At 44.5% G+C, this 27,765-nt stretch overlaps 2 long non-coding RNA genes across 2 annotated transcripts; one reads left to right on the forward strand and one right to left on the reverse strand.

Moving 5' to 3' along the window:
- Positions 1-1,479: 1,479 nt before the first annotated feature.
- On the reverse strand, positions 1,480-22,523 carry LOC136506776 (uncharacterized). Its single transcript, XR_010771723.1, has 3 exons — positions 22,264-22,523; positions 17,209-17,340; positions 1,480-1,674 (listed from the first exon to the last, which is right to left on the reverse strand). It is a non-coding gene; the product is annotated as an uncharacterized lncRNA (long non-coding RNA).
- On the forward strand, positions 21,602-27,041 carry LOC136506778 (uncharacterized). Its single transcript, XR_010771724.1, has 3 exons — positions 21,602-21,667; positions 26,814-26,859; positions 26,969-27,041. It is a non-coding gene; the product is annotated as an uncharacterized lncRNA (long non-coding RNA).
- The last annotated feature ends 724 nt before the right edge of the window (positions 27,042-27,765 follow it).

Consider the following 27,765-nt stretch of genomic DNA (forward strand, 5'->3'; position numbering starts at 1 on the left):
AGTGCACATTGTCAAACAAATGCCAAGTGTGAAAGCCGGGTATGTAGACCCTCAAGCTATAGCCCAAACAAATTTTAATTACCCTAAATGGTGGACACTGGATGCCAAAGAGCTAGCAGCTACAAAGACTCTTCGAGAGAAAGAGCGCATCCGTAGTGCGAAGCTAAGGGAAGAGTCCCTTAAGGTTGCGGCATACATTGCCTTGGCTTTCAAAAATCTCCAACACCACTCTACTATATGGCTACCATACAACTTCGAGTAAGCTCAACTCTATACTTAAAGCTTTGTTCGATATATTTCATTCGATGCAAAAGGGCTTATCTAGTTCTATGATTAAATCTATGCTGCAACCACTGGATTTGTATAGCCGTCGATGTCGGGAGGAGCATGGCATGGGTCTTTGATTCATTAGATAAGGACACGGTGACATACAAAGACTTCATATCGATTCTCAAGACGTATATATATCAACAATCCTCATTAGCTTATATGTTTGTATACATACTTGTAACATTCACTTTTGGATACTAATAAGTTGTATTTGCTAAAATAATTCGAACAGGGCATTTAGGTTCTATGTCACTAATCATCATGGAAGGCATGATCCAGCAAGGAAGGAAAAGCTGGCTATAAAAACACTATGTGCGGTAAGTGTAACTTACTTCTTCAGTACTCCGTTACATGGCTGTCAAAAGCATTACTAAATATTTTCATATGCAAAACACACAGTGCCCCAAGCAGAAGCCTGGGAGTGTACATTGTGGATACTATATATATGTTCTATGATGGGTAACACCGGTGCCTACAGGAGATACCCCTTAAGGGTAAGTTTGAACCTCTTCACCCATAGTATAAAAACTTTATAAATGGTATGAAATACTAAACCGAAACTTGTTTTCTTGTAGTGGAGAGAAGAGAAAGGAATGAAAAGAGACCCATACAAGGATGACCAACTCTTAGAGCTCGTCGGCGACCTTTGCAACTTCATATTGGACCAGATTGTACATGTCAGAGGCGCCTACCATGACCGAGAGTCTGAGTTAGGTACAAATCCTTAGTACCAACACCTTCGTGAGACAGAAAGGCTAGCTCTAGGACGTTGATAACAATGTGTATGGAATTTGTATATTTAATGATGGATTGTATATATTCATGTGAATTGGACTTGTAATTGTAGTTTATAGAATACTCTTATGTTTGTAGTCGCGGTCGCGGGGGTGTTCGGCAACGCGGACGCTGGTCACGGGGCGTGTCACGGAACCGACCAATTTATAAGAGCACAAGTACAAAAACAATCGCCGGAACGATCAAATTCTCGAACTTGAGCCCATATAAACCCGGTAGTCAACCGAAATCTCGAAGGATTTCAAACCAACTTGCATACAACCAAGATCACAGTAATCCAACATAACATATCGTACGTTACAACATTTCACAGATGTTCGCAAATAGATTACATCATCACAGAGTCATTGTTATTACAAAACGAGTCTTGTAAAACATGCGGAAGCAAATAGTTTAACTCACACACCGAGTTCAAATACACATACTGGTTCGCTGATCACAGACCGCAAAAGCATTCAGATAAGAGAAAGGAGATCATGCCCATGATCTAGTCCTCATCACCCGTCGGGTGGAGACAATACTTGCAGAATCCCTGATATAGGAGGTCATCTGCAACAAGAGGGAATAAACCCTAAGTACGGGAATGTACTCAGCTAGACTTACCCATCGAAAACCAAACAAATGACACCAAGGATTATGCATAGCTTAATGTAGTGGAGCTGGCTGACATTTTCTCTTTGCAGAAAAGCATAAGTGATAATGATCAACTCTTAACCTGAACTAGTAGTAACTTTTTAGCCATTAACCTGTCATCTATATTAGCACCTGTACTAAGCAATCATTTTATTAGGGTGCAAACATTAATAACCATATCAGGTATTCATTGTGGCAACCTTATCATCATCCATTTAACTATATCGTTAAATTAATTGAATCTACGTTGCCGCTGCTCAGTCAAGTTCTCACTATCCGGGAGAGACGGCGATTCGAATCGATTCCTATCTAGCTGGAGGGGTATTCCTAAACACAAACCCTGCTTCCCCCGTCAGGGTCGCAACAAGTCACCTTTGGTACAATTCAGGAGTCGCGGGTCCGAATAGATCAGCATTCTCAGAGAACCACTCTGCCAAGGTTGTTCGGGACTCTAACCCACCTTGGACTTATGCCAATGGCTCTCCGCACATCCTTACTACCTCCAGAGTGCCGCCACTGCTCACGTTCCTAGCCTGAATCGAGCTACTAGGATTCGCGGTCGGAACGACTTATCCGGCCAGCTAAGTGTTAGGCTGCGTTCAACATGACATGAGGACGTACAGCGTATCGGTCCTTAAACGACTCAGACGGAGTCACTATGCTCAAACCTACACAAGACCCCGCCCGGTCTTAATTCATTATTTACATGGTTCTTTTCCACGATAGCAAATATAGCCAACCGTGATCCACCTCATCCTAAAGCTCGCAGGTGACAGGAAATCACCTGACTTCTACCGCACTAAGCATGGCTAAGCATTTAACCCGTCCTGGACTTAAATAGGATTCCAGTGCGATATCTGGACAAGGAAGGATATATAATGCAGCAATTGGTTCCAAACAATTCCTATACTTAATGCAGCATCAACAATAAAAGATACTCAATGTATTTGTGAAAACATAGGAGGCTTAATATGCTCCGGGGCTTGCCTTTCAGGAACGAGGAAGGCTGGTGGTCAGGGCACTCGGGCAATTCTGTAACACCCCTGGTGTTATTCTTGCCTAATTGCACTTGCATTTCATATTCATGAGCATCATTCATCAATTCATGAGCATATGTCACTTGAAACATGTGAAACATGACTTTGAAACAAATGTATCATTTCAAGTGTTTTCATCATTTCGGTACCTTTAGTGCTTGATTATTGTATGACCAATGTGTGATATAGCTAAATCTATTGTTAAACATCTTAGCTATGCTTAGAAAGTCATTAGGAACAATGTTCAAGTTGATCATTTTGCCCAATTAAGATTTCAAATCATGGTTTGACTTGTTTTGACCCTAGGACTTTTTGGTTTGACTGTTTAAAAAGTACCACTTGGAATGTTTGCATGTCTGAGCAACCTAAAGCAAAGTTGTAGGGAATTTAATTCTAAGCAACTTTCATTTTTGGTACATTTTCAAAAGAGGTCATTTTCTTGCTCAAAATAATGTATGAAAGATGGCATTTTAAAAATTTCTTAAAAATCAATTGAAAAATTCCATTTCTATTTTTCTGGGCCGCCGCCTCGTTTTTGGCCTGCCAGCCGAAGCCGGCCCAGCGAGCTCCCGCGCGCCCCGCGCCTCGCCTCGCTCGGCCCAGCCCAGCACCGCGCCAGCCCGGCCTGCCTCCGCGCGCCGCGCCTTCTTCTCCCGCGCGCCGTGCCCGTCGCCGCGCCACGTCCCGAACGCGTCAGGCGACGCCCGCCGCGTGTCCGCCACGCGCCCGGCTAGCCCTGACCGCGCAGCGCACTGGCGGACTTGAAGAGGAGCGCGCCCTGCTGCCAGCCGCACGCGCTCTGCCCTCACTCCTCCCGCGCTGCCTTTCCCTCCGCCCTCGCCGCGAGCCCGAGCTCCGCCCTCGCCGCGAGCCCGAGCTCCGCCGGCGTCAAACTCCCTCACCACCGAGCCATTCTTCAATTCGTCGCACCCGCAGCTCCGCCCCGCCTCCCTTTTGCTCACGCTCGCGCTTGCTCCGCCTTCCGAGCCTTGGGTAAGCCTCCCCGCGTCTCGCCGCCGACGGCCATGGCGCCGCTGTGCACGGCCGCCGTGGAATCCGCCTTCCCTCTCCCCTCCAGCCTCGCCTAGCTACCCTACCGAGCTCTCCTTCTCCTCGCGCGTCTCCTGCGCTCGCTCGCTGGCGCTGCCGTGGCCGGAGACGGCCGCCGGCCGCTGGCCGAGCCCCGCCGTCGCGCCAGAGCGCGCTCCGGCATGGCGCTCTGCCTCGGCTGGCCAGGCCGAGCCAGGCCGGGGGCTGACGCCCTGATGGGCCGTCTCCTCTTCCCCGCGCTCGGGCCGCGCAGGCCGGCTGTGGCCGTGGGCCAGTTCCATTCCGCAGGCCGGCCCAGCAACACTTAAGCGAATTGTTTTCCATTTATTATTTGTTATTTGAAATCAAGAATGGTTTGAAAAATGTTTGGATGATCAAACTTGTTCCAAATTTGTTGAAACAAATTTTGCTAGGTTCCTTATCAACAGATCTACTTGGGAAAATTATTGCATGTCATTTTTGAGATATTTTTCTATAGGATTTTATTTAATCATGGATATTGCTGATAACTTGAAAAATATGTAGAAAAATATATAGGCTTCAGAAAAATATGATTTCAAGTTTGTTAATCTTCTTGTGTCATGTACTCCTTAGGAAAAATATATTTCATGCATGTGCTTTGGAAAAATTTTGAGGTGTAGTTCAAGCTCCTTTTATAACTGATTTTTGTTATTTTTGCTAGAGAGCAAACTTTGTATAAAACATGCATGTGGTAATTTTTGTACAGTCACTATATGCTATTAAGAACTTAGGAAAAATACTAATTCTGTTGTTTGACACTTTTCATAGTACAAAGTAATTTCATGCTCATTTTTATGCTATAGCTTGTCATTTTTGTGTAGGATGGTTTACTTATCCAAATGCCATGAAATTTTTATGGTAGTCTGTTTAGGGTAGTAGTATGCTACTGCAATTTTCTCAGATTTTTATGAGCATCAGAAATATAGGTTGCTATTCAAACCTATTATTAATTAGGGTTTAAGCAAGTGTTGCTTTAAGTGTGATTAAGAAAGTAGTAAAGCTTTGGTGTATCTTTGAAGCATTTCATAAGATAGGTTAACTTAACATATTAGTAGTAGAAGAGAATGCAGTAGATGACATGTGCTTGCAGTATAGTTCTTCGATGATGTTGACTACCTTGCATTTCAACATATCCATTGCGTTCATCTCCTTCGATGCACCATTTGCATAATCACTTTCACGCATTGCATCATACAGGATCGCAAACCGAGAACTCAGTCGTCATACCCGAGGAGCCAGAGGAGCAGCTCGAGGTGCAGCAGCAGGAAGTGCCAGAAGCCGACGAGGAGGACGTTGAGGAACTTCCGGAGTGCCCCGATCACCGTCCGAGCTCCTTCGAGAGAGGCAAGCCCCGGAGCATTTTTCTCCCGGTTTGCAATGATTTAATTAAATGCTTTACTTTAATTGATGCATTACGTTCAGGAGTTGTTTGCAACCGTTGCTGCATTATACCTTGTTTACCTTTGTTATACTATATCCTTGTTACCCTGGTATCCGCAGTCGAGTCAATGCTTAGCTGGCTTAGACCGGTAGAAGTCGGGTGATTTCCTGTCACCTGCGAGCTATAGGTGGTTACCTGGATCTGCTTGGATGACTATGAAGTCATGGTATAACTAAGTGTTAAATGAAGTTGAGACCGGACGGAGACTTGCAGAGTTCTGGACTGTAGTGTTTCCGTCTGTGTCGATTAAGGACCGACCGTTGTTGGGCCTCGAGTCATGTTGAACGCATGCCTTACATTTAGCTGGCCGGATAAAGTACCTTCCGACCGCGAAGCTGGGAGATTTTTCGGGCCGAGTAGATTGCCCGCAACGCACTGTACCGGAGCAGGTGTGGTAGGACACGGGGGCGGGATGATAAGACCAAAGTGCAGTCGGTCGGCCCCCGGGTACATGTGGTTCCTGGCAAACTCGAGATTCCTGGAAAGTTGACTCGGTGATCAATATCTCACTTTAGCGGGTGAGTGAGGTTTGTGTAAGGAATAAATCACCAGCTGGTTAGGAATCGATTCGAATCGCCATCGCTCCTGGATAGTGAGCACTTGACTTGAGTTACTTCATCGTAGTAAATGTTATGGAACACTTGGACAGTTATAGTGAATATGACAGTATGGAAGTTGCTTAATGATCATCGGTTATCATTATCTGCTTAATCACATGTTTACTCTAGTATAGGTGCGAATCTAGTGGACAGGTTAATAATAATTAACTTGGCAATAATGCTTTTAGAAAGGTTCTTGAAATGCTAAAAATGCTTCTTTTGCAAATGAGTCAGCTACCCCACTATAAAGCCCTTCATAATCCTTGGCATCATTTATTTTCGGTTATGTCGGGTAAGTCTGGCTGAGTACCTTCTCGTACTCAGGGTTTTATTCCCACTTGTTGCAGATGGGCAGATGTACTATGGCTACTGTATCAACTGCCTGTATCCTGCGATGGGTGATGCTTAGGACCATGGGCATGGTCATTCCTTACGTCTCATCTGATGCTTTTGTTGGAGACGATCATCCGCTGGCACTATATTTCAACTCTGTGTGTGTGTGTGTGAATTGAACAAAAGACTTCCGCTACTTTTTATTCGAACATGTTTTGTAATAACTATGTTTAAACTCTGATGTATCTGTTATGCAAACTTTTATGTAATATGTGATTGGTGACCGCTAAGCTTATTACGATCATGGCTGGGACATGAGTTGGTTTGAAATCCTTCGTGGTTTCACGGACTACCGGGTTATACGGGCTTAAGTTTGCTAAAGCGTCTGCTCTGGCGGATGATTTTCTTACTTAATTTCGTATAATTGGTCGGTTCTGTCACAGCTGGTATCAGAGCATGGTTTAGCGTGTTACTGTTCACAAGTGTATTTAAAACAAAAAGGCATTGGAAAACGCGATTTTAAAACTATAAAGTGTGCCAGTGATCATATCCTTTATGCCCAGTTAAGGACTTTAGGTGGCTTAATTAAGTACTGACTGGGGTTCTTGCATCATATTTCTCTTTCGTCGCTCATACGGCGTGCTATTGTATGAGTGCCACTTGTTTGAGTGGTAATGAATGGATCAATTGCCTCTACGCCTCGGTAAGTGTGAGTTGTGAGAGCATGATCGGATACACCGCCGATCTAGGGTGAATGCTTATATGATGCTGGAGTAATTACATGTTCCACGCATGTTTTACAAAGGTATCTCATGTATGGGTCTTCCGTCTGTGGAGGCGATGCCGTCAATAGGACGATGGTTCGGGTAGTTACTACCGTTGTACACGTATCTGGGGATTCGTGTAGAGCGTGTAGATAAAAATTTTACTGCTTTTATGCATTCATTGGGAATTAGGCTGAAATGAATCTTCTGCAGGTACATAACAACGCTATCGTGTAGAACGTATTAGCTACGTATTGAGAGAACGTTGTATGCCACCGAATTCGTCGTTAGAAATTATTTATTTCCTAAGTTTGTGAGAACGTACGACCGTACATACATCATGTTACTTGTGCATCTCATTCATCTCATACATACCTCCCCTTATAAATTGATTATCTCATTTTGATAAAAGTTGCATCACCTAAAATATGTTTCCCCGAAGTAATAAGAGAACTTTTGCTACAGATGGCCCGCACGAAGCAGACCGCCCGTAAGTCCACCGGAGGAAGAGCACCCCGACGTCCGTTGGCCCTGAGGGAGCACCGCACCACGGACACCTTCTTGAGCGAGTTTGGCATGCCAACTTTGCTTTGGAGAGTGCTCCATGATGTGGGGTACCCAGAGGGTCAAGAGCCGGTGTACTCTTGGAATGAGAGCCAGTTAGCAGATGATGGACTTGCAGTGGTGGAGATCACGGTTCCTGCTCTTGGTGATGCTCCAGATTGGGATGGTTGGCATTTGGAGTTTGAGGGTCGCACTCCAGCTGAGGGTGCAGAGGGAGCAGCCTTCCGTGTCATCAGGGACCTTATGAGCAGATTTCCCAGTGAGCTTGCAGCAGCTTTAGCTGGTACTTTTCCTAGGGATGATCCCCGCGATGCCATTTGGGTTCAGCCTGAAGGAAGCGCATTGGTCAGAGGTCCAGCTGAGGGACAGGCTAGCGACAACCAGGCAATGAGTGCTATGTTCGCCGCCATCAGAGCGTATGAGGGTCTTGAGAGTACCTACTGGACTTTGACTGGCTTGCGTAGTGAGGATAAGCTCAAAGGGAAGAAGCAGAAGAAGAGACAGGCACGAGCTATAGCTAGTTTGCAGGAGCAGTTGGCTGATATGAACTTACAGCGAGATCAGGCGGTTGAAAGAGGTGATAGAGCTATGCAGCAAGTGCATACGTTGACTCAAGCCAACAACAATGCAGACCGCATGATTGGACAGTTGGTTCAGGAAAGGAATGAAGCCTGGAACGCAAGAAACCTTCTGTTGCAGAGAGTCGATGAGCTAGAGGAATACAACGGCTACTTGCACGAGGAGTTTCACGCGCTCTACAATGGGGTTGGCCCATATGCTCCACCGAATGCCGCTGGCATGGACATCGACGACGACAACCAGAACGAGCCTGTAGTTTCACCTGGAGGCGATGGTGACGTCTCCGATCCCGACGATGGCCCCGAGGAGTAGGCTAGTAGCTTTGCGCTAGTATCTAGGTCTTGTCGCGATGACCTTTCTTTTGTTGGCATGAAATCTATCGTATGTTGCTTCGAACGTATGAGAATTGGCATGTGTTTGGAACTTGATTTTCGAATGCGATATCTGAACGCATAAAAAGTCCAGTGTATGTATACTGGCAATGTGATTGTATGGACGCGATGTTTGCCGTTTAAGTAACTCGATTAAGTGCTGTTGTTTTAATTGGAATTGCGATTGTTGTGCCTCTGTTTTTATTGTATGAATTTATTCTCTCCAGTAAATTCAGTATGGCATAATTTTTCCCTCACTCGCAATTATTACAGCTTCACTCAATCATACTTGTTGCTGAAATATGCAGATGACAAACACTCGCCGAACCACGTATGAGGCCGCTGAGCCCGGTGCCAACGGTGCAGGGACCGGTGGTGGTGGTGGTGGTGGAAACCACAGCAACAACAATGAACCTCCCCATGAACCGCATTTGCCACCTCCGCCCCCGTTTACCCCCGAAATGTTCCTCGCACAGCTACTCGGGAGTCAGCGCAACACAGAACAATCTCAGAAGAACATGGAGGATCTTCTCAGAACCATCGCCAACAACGTTCAACGTGGTAACAATCAAGGTGGTGGCATGGGAGTGAACCAATATAGTAGCTTCAAAGATTTCATGGACACCAGGCCACCAGTCTTCAAGGAAGCAACAGAGCCACTTGATGCTGAGGAATGGATCAACACGATGGAAGATAAATTCCGTGTGTTGAGAATGACTGAGGTGCTAAAAACGGAGTATGCTGCACTTCAATTGCAAGGACCGGCGGGAATGTGGTGGAAGCACCATCGCACCACCTTCCCTCCAAATGCTCAGATTTCTTGGAGAGAGTTTGCTGAGGCCTTCCGCGGAGTCTATATTCCACCCGGGCTGACAGAGATGAAGTTGGGAGAGTTTCTGGCATTGAACCAGGGTACCAAGACCGTGACGCAATACCTGCATGCTTTTAACAACTTATGTCGCTATGCTCCCGACATGGTTGACACAGATGCTAAGAGAATAGCCAGTTTTAAGAGGGGTCTCAATCCAAAAATGATGAAGCATGTTGGTACCAACAACCGCGTCAGATTCAACGATTTCATCAGTGACTGCCTGAAGCAGGAGAAGAATAACAACGCCAGCACCGCAGCCAAGACACGCAAGAGAGCCTTCGAAGGTGGGCCGTCTCAAGCTAGAGCACCTATGGGAGGTCGTCCTCCTTATCGCCCATCGGCACCTGGCGCTAGATTCAGGCCACCTCAGCCAAGAAGCCAGAATTTCCGTGGACCTCAAAAGCCGTACAAGATGGCAGTACAGCCCAACAAAGCAGCCGCAACTGCGGTACAAGGCAGTTCCAAGGGAGCTGTGGGATCTGCCGGGACAGTGAGAGGACCCTGCTATAACTGTGATCAACCCGGTCATTTCTCGAGGTTTTGTCCATACCCGCCCAAGAAGAAGCAGCAGACTTATAATGCTAGAGTGCACAGTACCACAGTGGATGAAATTCCAGAGGGAGAGCCCGTCACTGCTGGTAAGTTTACTGTCAATGAAAACCCTGCAGTTGTTCTATTTGATTCTGGATCATCGCATTCTTTTATGAGTCAAGCATTTGCACAGAAACATGAACAACTATGCACAGAATTGGGCTATGGTTACCGTATAAGTTCAGCAGGGGCTGATGTTTTGACCAACCAGATGGTTCGAGGGGCAACCCTTGAATTAGGTAGCAGGAAGTTCCGAGTGAACTTGATAGTTATGCCTGGGTTAGTCTTGGATGTCATTATAGGGATGAATTGGATGAAGGATTGGGGAGCAGTCATAGATACTGGAGGTCGAGTACTTACCCTTAAGGATCCCCTGGGTGAGGGTACTTTCCAAGTACCATTGCCTCGAAGAACAGACCTTATAAGTGTTACATGCGCTACGGCAGTCATTCCTATTCATCAGATTCCGGTAGTGTGTGAATTCCCGGACGTATTCCCGGATGAGCTACCTGGTCTTCCGCCAGATAGAGAGATTGAGTTTGGAATTGAGTTAGTCCCCGGAACAGCTCCGATTTCAAGGAGGCCCTATCGGATGCCTCCCGATGAGTTAGCCGAGCTAAAGAAGCAATTAGAAGATTTGTCGAAGAAGGGGTTTATTCGGCCAAGCAAGTCTGAATGGGGATGTCCAGCTTTGTTTGTGAAGAAAAAGAAAGAGGGCACGTTGAGAATGTGCGTAGATTATAGGCCACTCAATGCTGTGACCGTCAAGAATAAATATCCCTTGCCACATATTGATGTTCTGTTTGACCAATTATCCAAGGCCAAGGTGTTCTCAAAAATAGATTTGAGATCCGGTTATCATCAGATTAAGATTAGGCCACAGGATATACCAAAAACCGCATTTTCCACCAGATACGGGTTGTATGAGTATCTTGTCATGTCTTTTGGCTTGACAAATGCTCCCGCATATTTTATGTTCTTGATGAATACAGTTTTCATGCCAGAATTGGATAAGTTTGTGGTAGTATTCATCGATGACATTCTGGTGTACTCCGAGAATGAGAAAGATCACGAAGAGCATCTGAGAACTGTCTTGACCAGACTTAGAGATCATCAATTGTATGCTAAGTTTAGCAAATGCGAATTCTGGTTGAAGGAAGTTCCTTTCCTTGGTCACATTCTGTTAGAGAATGGAGTTTCAGTCGATCCAAGTAAGGTGCAAGAAGTTATGAATTGGAAAACACCGACCTCAGTTCCTGAGATTAGAAGTTTCTTAGGACTAGCGGGTTATTACCGTCGCTTTATACCAGATTTCTCAAAGATCGCCAAACCGATGACGAGTCTCCTACAGAAGGATCACAAGTTTTTGTGGACAGAGGAGTGTGAAGCAGCTTTCCACACTTTGCGGAAACTGTTGACCACTGCTCCTGTTCTAGCACAACCGGATATAGAGAAGCCATTTGATGTGTTTTGCGACGCATCAAAGACTGGATTGGGTTGTGTTCTTATGCAAGAAAGGAGAGTCATAGCTTATGCATCACGTCAATTGAGAAAGCACGAGGTCAACTATCCAACACATGATCTTGAACTTGCTGCAGTTGTGCACGCCCTAAAAATTTGGAGACATTATCTACTTGGTAATGTGTGCAATATTTTCACGGATCACAAGAGTCTTAAGTATATCTTTACCCAACCAGAGCTAAATATGAGACAACGTAGATGGTTGGAATTGATCAAAGATTACAACCTGAATGTGCAATATCATCCTGGTAAAGCCAATGTAGTGGCAGATGCTTTGAGCAGAAAGTCACATTACTTGAATGTGCAGCCATTACTTGAAGATGGATTTGATTTAATGCATCCTGCTGTGTTACATAGTATTCAGATTAGTTGCTCTTTGGAGAGTAAGATAATAGAAGGTCAGAAAACTGACAAGGGGATATTCCACATCAAAGAGAAAATAAAAGAAAAGCCGTCTCAACACTTTAAAGTGGATGAACAGGGTGTGTTGTGGTTTGACAACCGTCTTGTGGTTCCCAAGGATCGAGAGCTTAGGAATAAACTCATGGATGAAGCTCACCTGTCTAAGCTATCTATCCATCCTGGAAGTAGTAAGATGTATCAAGAACTAAGATCTCGCTATTGGTGGACCAAAATGAAGAAAGAAATTACAGCATATGTTGTCAGATGTGACACATGTTGTCGAGTGAAAGCCATTCACATGAAACCTGCTGGTATGTTGCAACCCTTATCAGTCCCTAGTTGGAAGTGGGACGATATCAGTATGGATTTTATCACGGGTTTGCCCACTACTCAAAAAGGACATGATTCGATTTGGGTAATTGTGGACCGTCTTACCAAGACCGCTCATTTCTTGCCTGTCAAAACAGATTATCGACCACCTCAATATGCCGAGAAGTATATCGCAGAAATTGTGAGGTTGCATGGTATACCAAAGACCATAATATCTGATAGAGGCTCACAGTTCACGGCTCATTTTTGGGAACATTTACACAAAGGCTTAGGAACTAGTTTGATTCGCAGTACCGCTTATCATCCTCAGACAGATGGTCAGACTGAACGAGTAAATGCTGTTTTGGAGGATATGTTGAGAGCCTGTGTATTGTCTTCCAAGGGATCATGGGAGTCATGGTTACCATTAGCTGAGTTTTCTTATAATAATAGCTATCAAGAAAGCATCAAGATGGCCCCATTCGAAGCTTTATATGGCAGAAAATGTAGAACACCATTGAATTGGATCGAGCCTGGTGATAGAAGGTATTATGGCATTGACTTTGTAGAAGAAGCCGAGAAGAAAGTTCATATTATTCAGCAGAATATGAAAGCTGCCCAATCACGTCAGAAAAGCTATGCAGACAAAAGAAGGAGACCCCTTGTGTTTGAAGTTGGTGATTATGTTTATCTGAAAGTCACACCAATGAAGAAGAAAAGGTTTGGAATCCGAAGAAAGCTTGCCGCAAGATTCGTAGGACCATACAAGATCTTGGAACAAAGAGGTCCGGTAGCCTACAAGTTAGAGTTATCTGAGACAATGAGTACCGTTTTCCCAGTTTTCCATGTATCACATCTCAAGAAATGTTTACGTGTTCCGGAGGAAAGAATAGAACCTCGAGGTATCCAACTCAAATCAGATTTGGTGTATCGTGAACAACCAGTCCGAGTGTTAGACACTAAGGAACGTGCTACTCGGAATAGTGTGGTGAAAACATACAAGATACAGTGGGATCATCATGATGAGGGAGATGCAACTTGGGAAACAGGAGAGTATCTACAAAAGGCTTATGAGGATTTTTATAACAAATGGTTCGTAACCCAAATCTCGGGACGAGATTTTTATAAGGGGGGAGGGCTGTAACACCCCTGGTGTTATTCTTGCCTAATTGCACTTGCATTTCATATTCATGAGCATCATTCATCAATTCATGAGCATATGTCACTTGAAACATGTGAAACATGACTTTGAAACAAATGTATCATTTCAAGTGTTTTCATCATTTCAGTACCTTTAGTGCTTGATTATTGTATGACCAATGTGTGATATAGCTAAATCTATTGTTAAACATCTTAGCTATGCTTAGAAAGTCATTAGGAACAATGTTCAAGTTGATCATTTTGCCCAATTAAGATTTCAAATCATGGTTTGACTTGTTTTGACCCTAGGACTTTTTGGTTTGACTGTTTAAAAAGTACCACTTGGAATGTTTGCATGTCTGAGCAACCTAAAGCAAAGTTGTAGGGAATTTAATTCTAAGCAACTTTCATTTTTGGTACATTTTCAAAAGAGGTCATTTTCTTGCTCAAAATAATGTATGAAAGATGGCATTTTAAAAATTTCTTAAAAATCAATTGAAAAATTCCATTTCTATTTTTCTGGGCCGCCGCCTCGTTTTTGGCCTGCCAGCCGAAGCCGGCCCAGCGAGCTCCCGCGCGCCCCGCGCCTCGCCTCGCTCGGCCTAGCCCAGCACCGCGCCAGCCCGGCCTGCCTCCGCGCGCCGCGCCTTCTTCTCCCGCGCGCCGTGCCCGTCGCCGCGCCACGTCCCGAACGCGTCAGGCGACGCCCGCCGCGTGTCCGCCACGCGCCCGGCTAGCCCTGACCGCGCAGCGCACTGGCGGACTTGAAGAGGAGCGCGCCCTGCTGCCAGCCGCACGCGCTCTGCCCTCACTCCTCCCGCGCTGCCTTTCCCTCCGCCCTCGCCGCGAGCCCGAGCTCCGCCCTCGCCGCGAGCCCGAGCTCCGCCGGCGTCAAACTCCCTCACCACCGAGCCATTCTTCAATTCGTCGCGCCCGCAGCTCCGCCCCGCCTCCCTTTTGCTCACGCTCGCGCTTGCTCCGCCTTCCGAGCCTTGGGTAAGCCTCCCCGCGTCTCGCCGCCGACGGCCATGGCGCCGCTGTGCACGGCCGCCGTGGAATCCGCCTTCCCTCTCCCCTCCAGCCTCGCCTAGCTACCCTACCGAGCTCTCCTTCTCCTCGCGCGTCTCCTGCGCTCGCTCGCTGGCGCTGCCGTGGCCGGAGACGGCCGCCGGCCGCTGGCCGAGCCCCGCCGTCGCGCCAGAGCGCGCTCCGGCATGGCGCTCTGCCTCGGCTGGCCAGGCCGAGCCAGGCCGGGGGCTGACGCCCTGATGGGCCGTCTCCTCTTCCCCGCGCTCGGGCCGCGCAGGCCGGCTGTGGCCGTGGGCCAGTTCCATTCCGCAGGCCGGCCCAGCAACACTTAAGCGAATTGTTTTCCATTTATTATTTGTTATTTGAAATCAAGAATGGTTTGAAAAATGTTTGGATGATCAAACTTGTTCCAAATTTGTTGAAACAAATTTTGCTAGGTTCCTTATCAACAGATCTACTTGGGAAAATTATTGCATGTCATTTTTGAGATATTTTTCTATAGGATTTTATTTAATCATGGATATTGCTGATAACTTGAAAAATATGTAGAAAAATATATAGGCTTCAGAAAAATATGATTTCAAGTTTGTTAATCTTCTTGTGTCATGTACTCCTTAGGAAAAATATATTTCATGCATGTGCTTTGGAAAAATTTTGAGGTGTAGTTCAAGCTCCTTTTATAACTGATTTTTGTTATTTTTGCTAGAGAGCAAACTTTGTATAAAACATGCATGTGGTAATTTTTGTACAGTCACTATATGCTATTAAGAACTTAGGAAAAATACTAATTCTGTTGTTTGACACTTTTCATAGTACAAAGTAATTTCATGCTCATTTTTATGCTATAGCTTGTCATTTTTGTGTAGGATGGTTTACTTATCCAAATGCCATGAAATTTTTATGGTAGTCTGTTTAGGGTAGTAGTATGCTACTGCAATTTTCTCAGATTTTTATGAGCATCAGAAATATAGGTTGCTATTCAAACCTATTATTAATTAGGGTTTAAGCAAGTGTTGCTTTAAGTGTGATTAAGAAAGTAGTAAAGCTTTGGTGTATCTTTGAAGCATTTCATAAGATAGGTTAACTTAACATATTAGTAGTAGAAGAGAATGCAGTAGATGACATGTGCTTGCAGTATAGTTCTTCGATGATGTTGACTACCTTGCATTTCAACATATCCATTGCGTTCATCTCCTTCGATGCACCGTTTGCATAATCACTTTCACGCATTGCATCATACAGGATCGCAAACCGAGAACTCAGTCGTCATACCCGAGGAGCCAGAGGAGCAGCTCGAGGTGCAGCAGCAGGAAGTGCCAGAAGCCGACGAGGAGGACGTTGAGGAACTTCCGGAGTGCCCCGATCACCGTCCGAGCTCCTTCGAGAGAGGCAAGCCCCGGAGCATTTTTCTCCCGGTTTGCAATGATTTAATTAAATGCTTTACTTTAATTGATGCATTACGTTCAGGAGTTGTTTGCAACCGTTGCTGCATTATACCTTGTTTACCTTTGTTATACTATATCCTTGTTACCCTGGTATCCGCAGTCGAGTCAATGCTTAGCTGGCTTAGACCGGTAGAAGTCGGGTGATTTCCTGTCACCTGCGAGCTATAGGTGGTTACCTGGATCTGCTTGGATGACTATGAAGTCATGGTATAACTAAGTGTTAAATGAAGTTGAGACCGGACGGAGACTTGCAGAGTTCTGGACTGTAGTGTTTCCGTCTGTGTCGATTAAGGACCGACCGTTGTTGGGCCTCGAGTCATGTTGAACGCATGCCTTACATTTAGCTGGCCGGATAAAGTACCTTCCGACCGCGAAGCTGGGAGATTTTTCGGACCGAGTAGATTGCCCGCAACGCACTGTACCGGAGCAGGTGTGGTAGGACACGGGGGCGGGATGATAAGACCAAAGTGCAGTCGGTCGGCCCCCAGGTACATGTGGTTCCTGGCAAACTCGAGATTCCTGGAAAGTTGACTCGGTGATCAATATCTCACTTTAGCGGGTGAGTGAGGTTTGTGTAAGGAATAAATCACCAGCTGGTTAGGAATCGATTCGAATCGCCATCGCTCCTAGATAGTGAGCACTTGACTTGAGTTACTTCATCGTAGTAAATGTTATGGAACACTTGGACAGTTATAGTGAATATGACAGTATGGAAGTTGCTTAATGATCATCGGTTATCATTATCTGCTTAATCACATGTTTACTCTAGTATAGGTGCGAATCTAGTGGACAGGTTAATAATAATTAACTTGGCAATAATGCTTTTAGAAAGGTTCTTGAAATGCTAAAAATGCTTCTTTTGCAAATGAGTCAGCTACCCCACTATAAAGCCCTTCATAATCCTTGGCATCATTTATTTTCGGTTATGTCGGGTAAGTCTGGCTGAGTACCTTCTCGTACTCAGGGTTTTATTCCCACTTGTTGCAGATGGGCAGATGTACTATGGCTACTGTATCAACTGCCTGTATCCTGCGATGGGTGATGCTTAGGACCATGGGCATAGTCATTCCTTACGTCTCATCTGATGCTTTTGTTGGAGACGATCATCCGCTGGCACTATATTTCAACTCTGTGTGTGTGTGTGTGAATTGAACAAAAGACTTCCGCTACTTTTTATTCGAACATGTTTTGTAATAACTATGTTTAAACTCTGATGTATCTGTTATGCAAACTTTTATGTAATATGTGATTGGTGACCGCTAAGCTTATTACGATCATGGCTGGGACATGAGTTGGTTTGAAATCCTTCGTGGTTTCACGGACTACCGGGTTATACGGGCTTAAGTTTGCTAAAGCGTCTGCTCTGGCGGATGATTTTCTTACTTAATTTCGTATAATTGGTCGGTTCTGTCACAAATTCCTCCGCGGCGACTGCTTCATCGGCTTCCTGCACTTCGGGTTCCTCCTCCTGGTTGGCTCCCTCGAACTCCAGCAACGTCACTCCCTCCGGCACACCTATTGCATGAATGCGCAAGATAAATATCATGGATGCACATGTACGAATGTCGGGGATGCTCGGGGAATGCACATGTTCGCTGTAGTTTGCATATTCCAACTTAAGCCCTATTCAAATCACTTTCACTTACCACGTTTATACAACCTAAGGTATAATTGCTCATCTTCCGTTAATGACCTAGCACCTGCACCTAAGCATATTCTTAAGTTAGGCTAACCCCTAAACAATCAACGAGAACCTTGCAACAGCATACATTCAAGCATTTGTATTTCAGCAAAATGAATACTATGTAGCGGCGCAGTAAACTAGTCATAACTGAAGATTTATAAATCCAAATGATATGCAACAAGACAATCTGGAAAGCTTATAAAATTGTCTACAATACAATTTCAGACCTCAAAGCATGATTCAAACCTTTACCAGGTCGAATTCATCAATCAACAGAAGTCTATCCTCACCAGGCAGAGAATCAGCAAAAACTGCAACCTAACTTTAAACAGTTGTAGTTTCTAAACTACTACGTCAAATGCCCTCAAATTTTGACAGGAGCTAGCTACCTAATTTATCTACAACTCTTGTATTCAACTCATTCACAGAAAACCAAAATATCATGGGGAACTTTTCAAAGTCCCCAGATCGGTCCAGAGGGACATAATGCAAACAATTAATTACTAACTTATGATATAAACACTTAATTGGACAAAACTAACTTTACTGATATATCACACATATCACAAGAACACCAGAAAGTAGGGGGTTCATCACCAAAACATTTCCTCTAATACCTTTCTTAATTTATTTAATTAATTAGAGAAAATAGCAAACATATGTGAAACCTACACCATTAAATCTACAACAATTACAGTAGACCCTACATACCCTAAGTAGACTACCATAAAAATTTCACACCATTTTAGTAAGTACAATAGCCTACACAAAAATGGTAAGGCAGAATGGCTTAAAATGGCATAATTAGGAAACCTTAGTGAAAAGTGTCAAGCAACAGATTTCATATTTTTACTACCATCTATAAGGTACCAAGATACTACATACCAAGTTTCATGGCCATAGGATTCATAATTAATTTACTAAAATTCACCCAAGTATCTACCAATGATAAAAAGAAAATCTATAACTCAAAAACTACACATGCAATGACTCTCAAATTTTAACCAGAGCTTCTACTATACAATACTAGCTTACCCACAAAATTTCATAATTTTTGGATCACAGAAACTCAAGATATGATTTAAACAAGTTTGCATGCATACAAAAACACTTTTCAAGTTCCTATTTAATTCATCCAAAATTTCTACATAATATGCTCAAGACATATTTTTCTTAAATACTAGACCTAACTGTGAGTCTCACAAAATTGGAACCATCCAATTTGGATCTACATAACAGGAGATACAAAAATATCAAATAAGCAATCAAAACTGTATTTTTGAACTATCCTTAAGAACAACAGCCACTGACATGTGGGACCCGGCTGTCAGCCGACCCCACTGGTCAGCGACAGCAAAGCAGAGGAGGCGGCTGCGACGCACGGAAGACGGCGTAGCTCGCCTACGGCGAGAGCTCCGGTGACACCAGGGTTACCTACATGATCTACGTGATGCGGTGAATCGATTGGTGCGACTAGCTCGAGCTATGACCTAACGGAGGTGGCTCGTCGCCGGTGATGGCGGCACGGCTGAGCTCCGGCGCGAGCTGCCGGCGACGGCAAGCCACGGCTAGCTCAACCGAGCACGGCGTGAGCTACCAGAAGTCGCCACGGTGCTAACACGGCAAAGAAACAGGGACGGGACGATTCCTAGCTACCCCGGCCACGGCGGCCTCATCTCCGGCGAGGTCACGCCCATGGCGGTGACGGCGGAAATGGTCACTGTGACCTTACCAAAGCACGAACGGCGCAGCTAGGAGGTGGAGAAGGTAGAGGAGGACACGGCAGAGCTATGGTGAAGACAGAGTTCGCGTTTTTGCAGTGGTTCGCGAGCTCGGCGACAGCGAAGCTCGCTCGGCAGCAATGGCGGGCGCTGAGCTCGGTCGCTGCTTGCGGTGGAGGCGATGCAAATGAAAATTTGAACTGCGAACTGGTCGGGCAGGTGCGTGTGAGTGTGCCCGTCGTGGCTAGCCTTGCCAGGGCGTCCACGGCGCGTGGCAGCAAGCTCAGGCGACCGGCGACGCGCGGCACACACGCGTCGAGCGTTTTCTGAATCGGTGAACACTGTAGCTCGCCATTCAGTGCTCCATTCACCGACTGACAGCGTTAATTGATTGTGTTTGATTTCTCAATTCATGGTGAATCAGTGGAAACAATGTTCATGAAAGTTGTAGAGTTATAGTAGGGCTACAACTTTGGTTTAGCAATCAACAGCCAGTTCACCATGGATTAAGAGTTATATCAAGCCAAAGTCGGCCCATTCAAACTGAAATGGCAGTTAAGACTTAGCAAAATTTTCAAGTGTTGACTCCACCTTCAAATCTGACTTGTGGGACCTTTTTGAACATGTTGTGCACATTTTCAAGACTTGACTTCTAAACAAAGTTTGTTCCTTATATAATTCTCTACAACTTTGCTTTAGGTTGCCCAGACATGCAAATATCCTAAGCTACACTTTTTAAACAGTCAAACACAGGAGCTCTAGGGGTCCAAATTGGTCAACCATGACTTGGAAACCTAATTAGGCAAAATGATCAACATGAATAATGTCCCAAATGACATTCTAGGTGTAACTACGTTTCTTAAAAGAGTTTTTAGCCACACCATACATTGGTCACACAATAATCAAGCAAGGTATGTACTGAAACAATGAAAAACACAAGAAATGTTGCAAATGTTTCATAGTCATGTTTCACATGTTTCATGATCTTGTTGCATAGTATTAACTAATCTTGTTTCACTAAGTGAGTGGCACATATTGCACTTAAGTGTTGCACACTTTACATTTCATAAAAGAACAGCACACATGAAATATTCAACATGTTGCAATGTTTCGAAATTATGTTTCATGTGCTATAAGTTCACGAAGGGATGCATGATGCTCATGTTCATGAAATGCAGTGCAAATGTGGAAGCTAAACACCTGGGGTGTTACAGGGCGTTCGGCAACGCGAACGCGGTTCGGAACATTGGTTGTGGGACGTTCGGCAAAGCAATTTTGAATTGAAAAAGTGATTTTTTTTTTTGCGGGAAAACGTACTGTAGGGGCGGTTCTAGATTGAACCGCCCCTACAAATACCCGTTGGTAGGGGCGGCTGGTACTACAGCCGCCCCTACAAATCGATTTGTAGGGGCGGCTGGTGTTTCCAGCCGCCCCTACAAATTGATTTTTAGGGGCGGCTGGTAATAAGAGCCGCCCCTACAAATCGATTTGTAGGGGCGGCCTGGGAACCGCCCCTACAAATACATGATTTGTAGAGACCCTTGCGTAGGGGCGGCTGGGTAAACCGCTCCTACAAATAGTCTACAACAGCCCCTACAAATGCTTTTTGACCTAGTGACCGGAGATCAAAGACAATGCGTTCAGAAGTGAGGAGGGTGATGCCGTGCACGTTGACCTTCATAGGTGAGAAACTAATCTCACTTTTTAATTATTTTTTCACAGCTCTATGTATGCTAGCTGGTACTGTCTAGATGCATGGAGTCAGCAAGGATGCCATCAAAAACGGTCCCACATCTACATCAACGACACCACCGCACCGGGCGATGTCGAGACACCTACAGACGCCAACTGCAATGGCTCCTAACCCCAATGATGTCGCTGCACAGAGAAGGCGGCGCTACACTACCGGCCAACACCAACGAGGCAGGTGACGTTGTATCAACTATCTACCGGCGAACACCAACGAGAAAGGTGGCACTGCATTGACTACCTATCACGAACACCGACGACGAAAGCGATGCTACACCGACTATTGCCAGTGGATGCCGTCAAGATAGGCGGCGCTACATCGACACTACACCAGCCAACGTCAATGTACTTCACCTCCTTTGATGAGCACTCACCATTTAACGTCGACGAGGAGGACGACTGTTCCAAAACCACTAACAAAAATATCCTAAAATCTAGGTATCAAGAAAATTTATCAACCGCTAAACAAGGTGACTATTTCCATCCAGCACTTCAACATAAGCATGCAGGAAGCCGGTGTCCAGCCGTTCACCAACAAGTGACATTCGATCCAGCCGTACGGAGGACAGGCGTGTGCTAGGATCATGAGGATGACAAGGAGATGTAAGTCAAGAAAGGGAAGGTGGGAACACGCAGGCCACCAGTGCGATGGCATATGGCAACCACGGCACAGGCTCCAGACTAAAAGGTATGACCATCTAGCTAGATCCCATAATTACATTTTAATTTGTCTCCTAGGACGTTAGCGATATGATTGTTGATATTTGTTACGCACACAGAAGAATCAAAGAGAAATAATCCGCAAGCGCACGATATCGATGAGCACTTCACCTGGGAGATAGTTCCAGAGTATCGTTATTTATTTATCCGCAAGGAGAAAACATGCGATGACTAACCAAGTCTATGCTAAACCCCTGAGCTGCAAACAAGGTTTGAGATATAAGGGATATAGAGAAGACTGCTACGACACCCTAGTTCTAACCTTTGGCAAGCTATGCGATCACTGTTCTAATGGGGATGTACTTAGAGATAAGATACCACAGAGGATGCTTAACCCTAGCACACAGGTCCTACCAAACAAACTGAGGGGAGGAGGCTCCGAAGGATCAACGAGGCTATATGAGTCACCCCCGCGATCTATCACTGATCCGGACAGTTAGGGGATATCTACGAGTACCCCGAGCCTAAGCACCACGCTTACACTGCGGATGATTACTCTACTCCCTACGCGAAGAGAATAAAGTAAACTCGCAAACCAAAGAACAATAATAACAATGTACTTACTAGTGTTAGAAGTTGAATTACCGAAGAATCTCAGAAGCAAGCTCCGTGTTAGGGAGACTTGATCCCGCAGGTACAAGCCGAAGAGGAGACACCGACAGGCCGGGCTTCCTCCAACTCTTCCCTCCACTCTATCTCTTTCAATCTAAAGAATAACTCTAATCTCATATAGAGACTACAAAGCTAATCTCTCTTGAATGCTAGGCTCTAGAGAGGAGATCCATTCAAGGGACCCCTCTCAGGCTGATCCTAACTGGAAATAATAAATTACGAATTATGGATTGCTTCTCTCCAGGGGCCAGGGGCCTTGCTTATATAGCCTCCTCCGATGAACGTCAGCCGTTGGATCAAACCGACTTAAAAGGACAATTAATATTGAATTTCAAAGGCGGTAGAAGGAACGATCCGCGAACCTGCACCTGATTGGTGTAGGGGGAGGGCGGTCGCCCTGTCTTTGTGACAGGTGGGCCCCTTTCTCAGGGGTTGCCTTCCCGAGTCCTCTAGATTTCTTCTTTTTCGTACGTAGGTGCTTTATCTCTATGTAAACCTGACATGTGGGCCATCCTTGGTTGTTTTCAGCTGACACCCTGCAGAAATAGATATTCACCAAAACTCGTTGAATTCTGTCAGTTAAACCCCTAGTCTATGTTGGTGATTCTTTATATAGTATTTTCTCGGTCAAGTTGACAGTTAACTACCGTCAACAAACTCCCCCACACTTAGGCTTTTACTCGTCCTCGAGAAAAGGATGGATTACCTTAGGCATAATCTCTGAACAAGACATCAACATTAGATTGTTCCTTAGTCATACCTGTACTACAGGATTCCATGTGTCTACCATAAAACTTTGGGCAGTTGGAGAATAGAACAGCTTGAAGTAGAGCCCCTTTCTTCCTTCAGCCCTGTCACTTGGAGTTTTTGTATAGGTTTTTGAAATAAAAACTTAGCTTTCCTTCTCCTTCATGTGGTACACTCAAGGCACTCATTATATGTGGTATTTGTGGATTCTCACTGAGGCATGTATAATTAATGCCTTGCATTGCATCCTATTCTAAAAGCTTATATGGAGTTGAAGGTATTTCAAGGATGTAGCATACTTACCTTGCATGTATTGCCCAGTCAAAATGGGATCCTCAGAGGGGAGTGTCATACCCTTAGCTCAAGATGTGCATGTGTGTGGAAATATTTGGTGGCTAATCCTAATTCTACTTTTGCTCCTTGAATAGGTTTTTTCTTCTTGAGACGATGAAGACTTCTTCAGGCAGAGATCATGAGCTATCTTTTGATGATTTTTTTGAATGCTGGGATTTTTTTGTCCTCTTTTTCTTTTGATAATTTATTTTGCATAGTCTCATGTCCCATACCTGGAATACAATATACTTGGAAGAGGAAAAAGAACAAACTTAGAGCATTTATTTGAAATCCTAATAATCTTTTTGAATCTTCTCCCAGTGTAGGAGATAGATCATTGGCGGAAAGCATATTTTTGCGTACTCCCAGGGTAGGAGCAGCAGATATATATGGGTGTAAGTGATCTTGATCTTGGGAGCATGACCTTCCTCTCGACAAGGGTCTTACACGGGTTGACCAAACTCAATACAAAGCAAGTAGCTTATGTGCTAGTCTTTCATACTTTAAAGGCTCTACTAGGCATTTTATTCTTACCACAGGGAAGAAGCATAGCTAATAAATTTAATACTTTTAAAAGAAATTCTCCAAATGACAAAGCATCAGAAATCAGGTTCTCATTAATCTACTATCTCACATTCCACAACAACTTAAGTGATACGGGGTCCCTATAAATTAAGTTCCCAATAGCAACAGGAGTCCTAGGAAAAATCATGGTGTGAGTCTATCTTGAGATCATGACTAAAATAATCTACCTTTTATTTTCATCATTTATATGCTTTTATTCAAGAATTTTCAATGTGAATTAGAACAGAAAATAAGGTGTATAAAAATGTAACGTGGGGAGAGCGAACCTGACCGTGGTCGAAGGACGGGACCAGGGGGGCCCACACCAGGGCGGGCGCCCTGAGCATGAGGGCGGTCACCCCCTCTGGGTGGCTTCTCGAGGTCCGCTTCGACGTGCAGGGTCCTCGTGTCATATCTTTCTAAAATTTTTAATTTTAGTGGTTAAATCTGTTCGTTACGTTGTCGGGTGCCTCCCCCACACTTGTTTCCTGTTATCCTTTATACACAGCATGGTGGAGACAAAAAGGCAAATATATCCAGAATAATAATAACCAACTCTTTATTGCAATCTCATATAAGGCACTTTATTACATCGATCGAAAGAATTTAATTGAATTGAACTAAACTTTAACTAATCTTTTAACTAATCACACTCGAATTTAACTTGACGGTGCCTCATCGATTGCTAATCTATCTCGATCTAGTTTCCTGGATGTTCTAAGGTGGTCACTCTATCACCTATCTTCTTGCTGCGTCGCTCAACGCCGTCTACTTTTTCATTTAAGCCGAGAACACATCTACTTAGGAAGCGGTAGCTAGACTCTAAAGATGTAGCGACTTCACGCTGCGCCTGAAGCTCTCTCTCTAGATCAGCTACAATTTTGCAGCGCTTAGGTGGAGCTTCAGAGGCTGCGAGAGCGTGCTTGGGAGCTTCCTTCGGCAGGATGAAATTGACTTTGCTAGGATGAGCGCGATCTCCTTCAAAGTAGGAGCGTTCTCTAGTGGTGTACTTGGCGCAGACGATCTCGCCACTCCTGTTCTTCTTTACTCCCAACAACGTCTCATTGGGCTTCGGCAGGAGGATCTTGGTTCCTTCTAGCAGCTTGACGATGGGTCCCTTCAGTGGTGCTCCTTCTAGCATGAGAGATTGAGGAGGCGCAGGAAAGACTGGTTGAGCAACGTAGGATTGCCCATAGCTGCGAGGCTTTGGTGGAGGAATGATAGCAAGGGGGCGAGCATCGCTAACAAGGACTAGAGCTTTGGATTCTGGTTCTTCAGCTGGGATCTTGTTGAGGTTGATCCCGTAGGGGATCATCCTCCTCTCGGGGTTCTTGTTGTTGTTGATGGCCATTGGAGCGTGGAGAAGAGGGCTAGCAAGCTTCTAAACAGGAGGAAAGGAGAGCTTTGATGGAATGAGGATGGCTGACATCATGGGTAGTTTATATAGGGGGGCTCAGGGGATGAGAATGGCATCTAAATGGCATATCACGATGGAAAATGATCGAATAAACTAGGAATCAACTTTTTCTGGACGAAGAGTGTAGAAGGATCGCGACTGCAAAAGGCGGCGGCGAGGCGAGCCAGGCAGGGGGCCGCCACCCTAGGCATGGGGCGGGCGCCCTGCCCTCGAGCCCACTCGCGGACCACTTTTTTGCAATACTTCTTATATATTTTTGTTATTCAGAAAAATACATTGGACCCCGAAAAACAAAATTAAAAAGGTTGGGCCCAAAACCAACTTAAGTAAGGAAAAAAATTAATTACGTCTAATTCCTCTAAATTTTATTGGGCTCTAAAAATAATTTAAGGCATTGACCATTTACCTTGAATAACGTACCTTTGTCATTTTGAAGAGTTACTGCTCCATGCGATGATACGCTTATCACTTTGAATGGTCCCTCCCGTTTACTCTAAAGTTTTCCATGTCCGAAGAGCTTCACCCTGGAATTAAAAAGTAATACCTTGTCTCCTGGGGCAAACTCCTTCTTGATTCTCTTGTCATGCCATCTCTTGACTCTTTCTTTATAAATCTTTGAATTGTGATATGCTTTTTCTCTCCATTCTTCTAGTTCTGAGAGTTGCATTTTTCTCTTCTCTCTAGCAGCTAGAAGGTCCATATTCCATTTCTTGATAGCCCAGTGATCCTTGAATTCAAGCTCAACCGGAAGATGACAAGTCTTCCCATACACTAACTGATACAGAGACATTCCAATTGGTGTCTTGTATGCTGTCCATTATGCCCAGAGTGCATCGGGTAACTTGTCCTTCCACGCAGTACCTATCTCATTTACTGTCTTCTGCAGAATATTCTTGATTTGTTTGTTTGATGTCTCTGCTTGGCCACTTGTCTAAGGGTGGTAAGGAGTAGCAACATTGTGACGTATCCCATGTTTTGATAAGTATTGTTCAAAGCGCTTATCGGTGAAGTGAGATCCTCCATCACTTATTACTATCCTTGGAACTCCAAATCTTGGAAATATTATCTCTTCAAACATTCTCTTGGAGCTTATGTTGTCAGCATTCTTGCATGGCAGTGCTTCAACCCACTTGGAGACGTAGTCCACTACTACTAGAATGTATTCGCACTTCTTCGATGGTGGGAATGGTCCCATGTAATCAATTCCCCAGACATCAAAGAGTTCGATTTGAAGGTTGTTGGTGAGTGGCATGGCATCTCTTGAATTGATATTGCCGTGCCTCTGACATGGTCCACACCTTCGGATGAAATCCTTTGTGTCTTCATACATTGTTGGCCAAAAGAATCCACTGCCAAATCTTTGCATGTGTGCGGAATGCCCCATAATGTCCTCCATATGGTGATGAATGGCATCTTTCAATGATTTTTATTCCTTCTTCAGCAGGTACACATCTCCTGAGCAAGCCATCGGAGCAGACTCGGAAAAGGTATGATTCATCCCATATGTGAGCACGACTCTCCTAGACAAGTTTCTTTTTGTTTCCTCCAGGTGGTACATATCCTAAAACCATGAAATTAACAATATCTGCATACCAGGGGTTAGATCAGTTGATCTCGTAGAGCACGTCGTCCCGGAGTGACTCATTGCTGGGCAGTTCCTGTGGATTCTCAAACTGCATTCTAGACAAGTGATCGGCAACAGAATTTTCTACTCCTTTTTTATCTTTTATTTCTAAGTTAAATTCTTGGAGTAACAAAATCCATCTTATCAAATGTGGTTTAGCATCTTTCTTAGTGAGCAAATATTTTAAAGCAACATGATCAGAATAAACAATTACTTTAGCTCCCACTAAGTAAGACCTAAACTTATCAATAGCAAAAACAATAGCCAGGAGCTCTTTTTCAGTGGTTGCATAATTAAATTGTGGTCCTGTTAGTGTTTTGCTAGCATAGGCTATTGCACGATGCTTTTTATCTTTTGTCTATCCTAAAACTGCCCCCACAATATAATCACTTGCATCACACATAATTTCAAAAGGTAAAGACCAATCAGGGGTTGACTGATTGGTGCTGAGATAAGTGCTTTCTTTAAAATTTCAAAAGATCTTAAACATGTATCATCAAATTCAAAAGGAACATCCTTGGCCAGCAAGTGAGTAGAGGGTCTAGCAATATATGAAAAATCTTTTATAAATCTACGATAAAAACCAGCATGGCCAAGAAAACTTCTAATTCCTTTCACATTTATAGGAGGAGGTAACTGTTCAATTACTTCAATTTTAGCTCTATCTACCTCGATTCCTCGTTCAGATACTAGATGTACCTAGCACTATCCCTTCTCTAACCATAAAATGGCATTTTTCCCAATTAAGGACTAAGTGCTTTTCTTCACA

Source organism: Miscanthus floridulus, chromosome 15, assembly GCF_019320115.1.
Source record: "Miscanthus floridulus cultivar M001 chromosome 15, ASM1932011v1, whole genome shotgun sequence".
NCBI lineage: Eukaryota > Viridiplantae > Streptophyta > Magnoliopsida > Poales > Poaceae > Miscanthus > Miscanthus floridulus.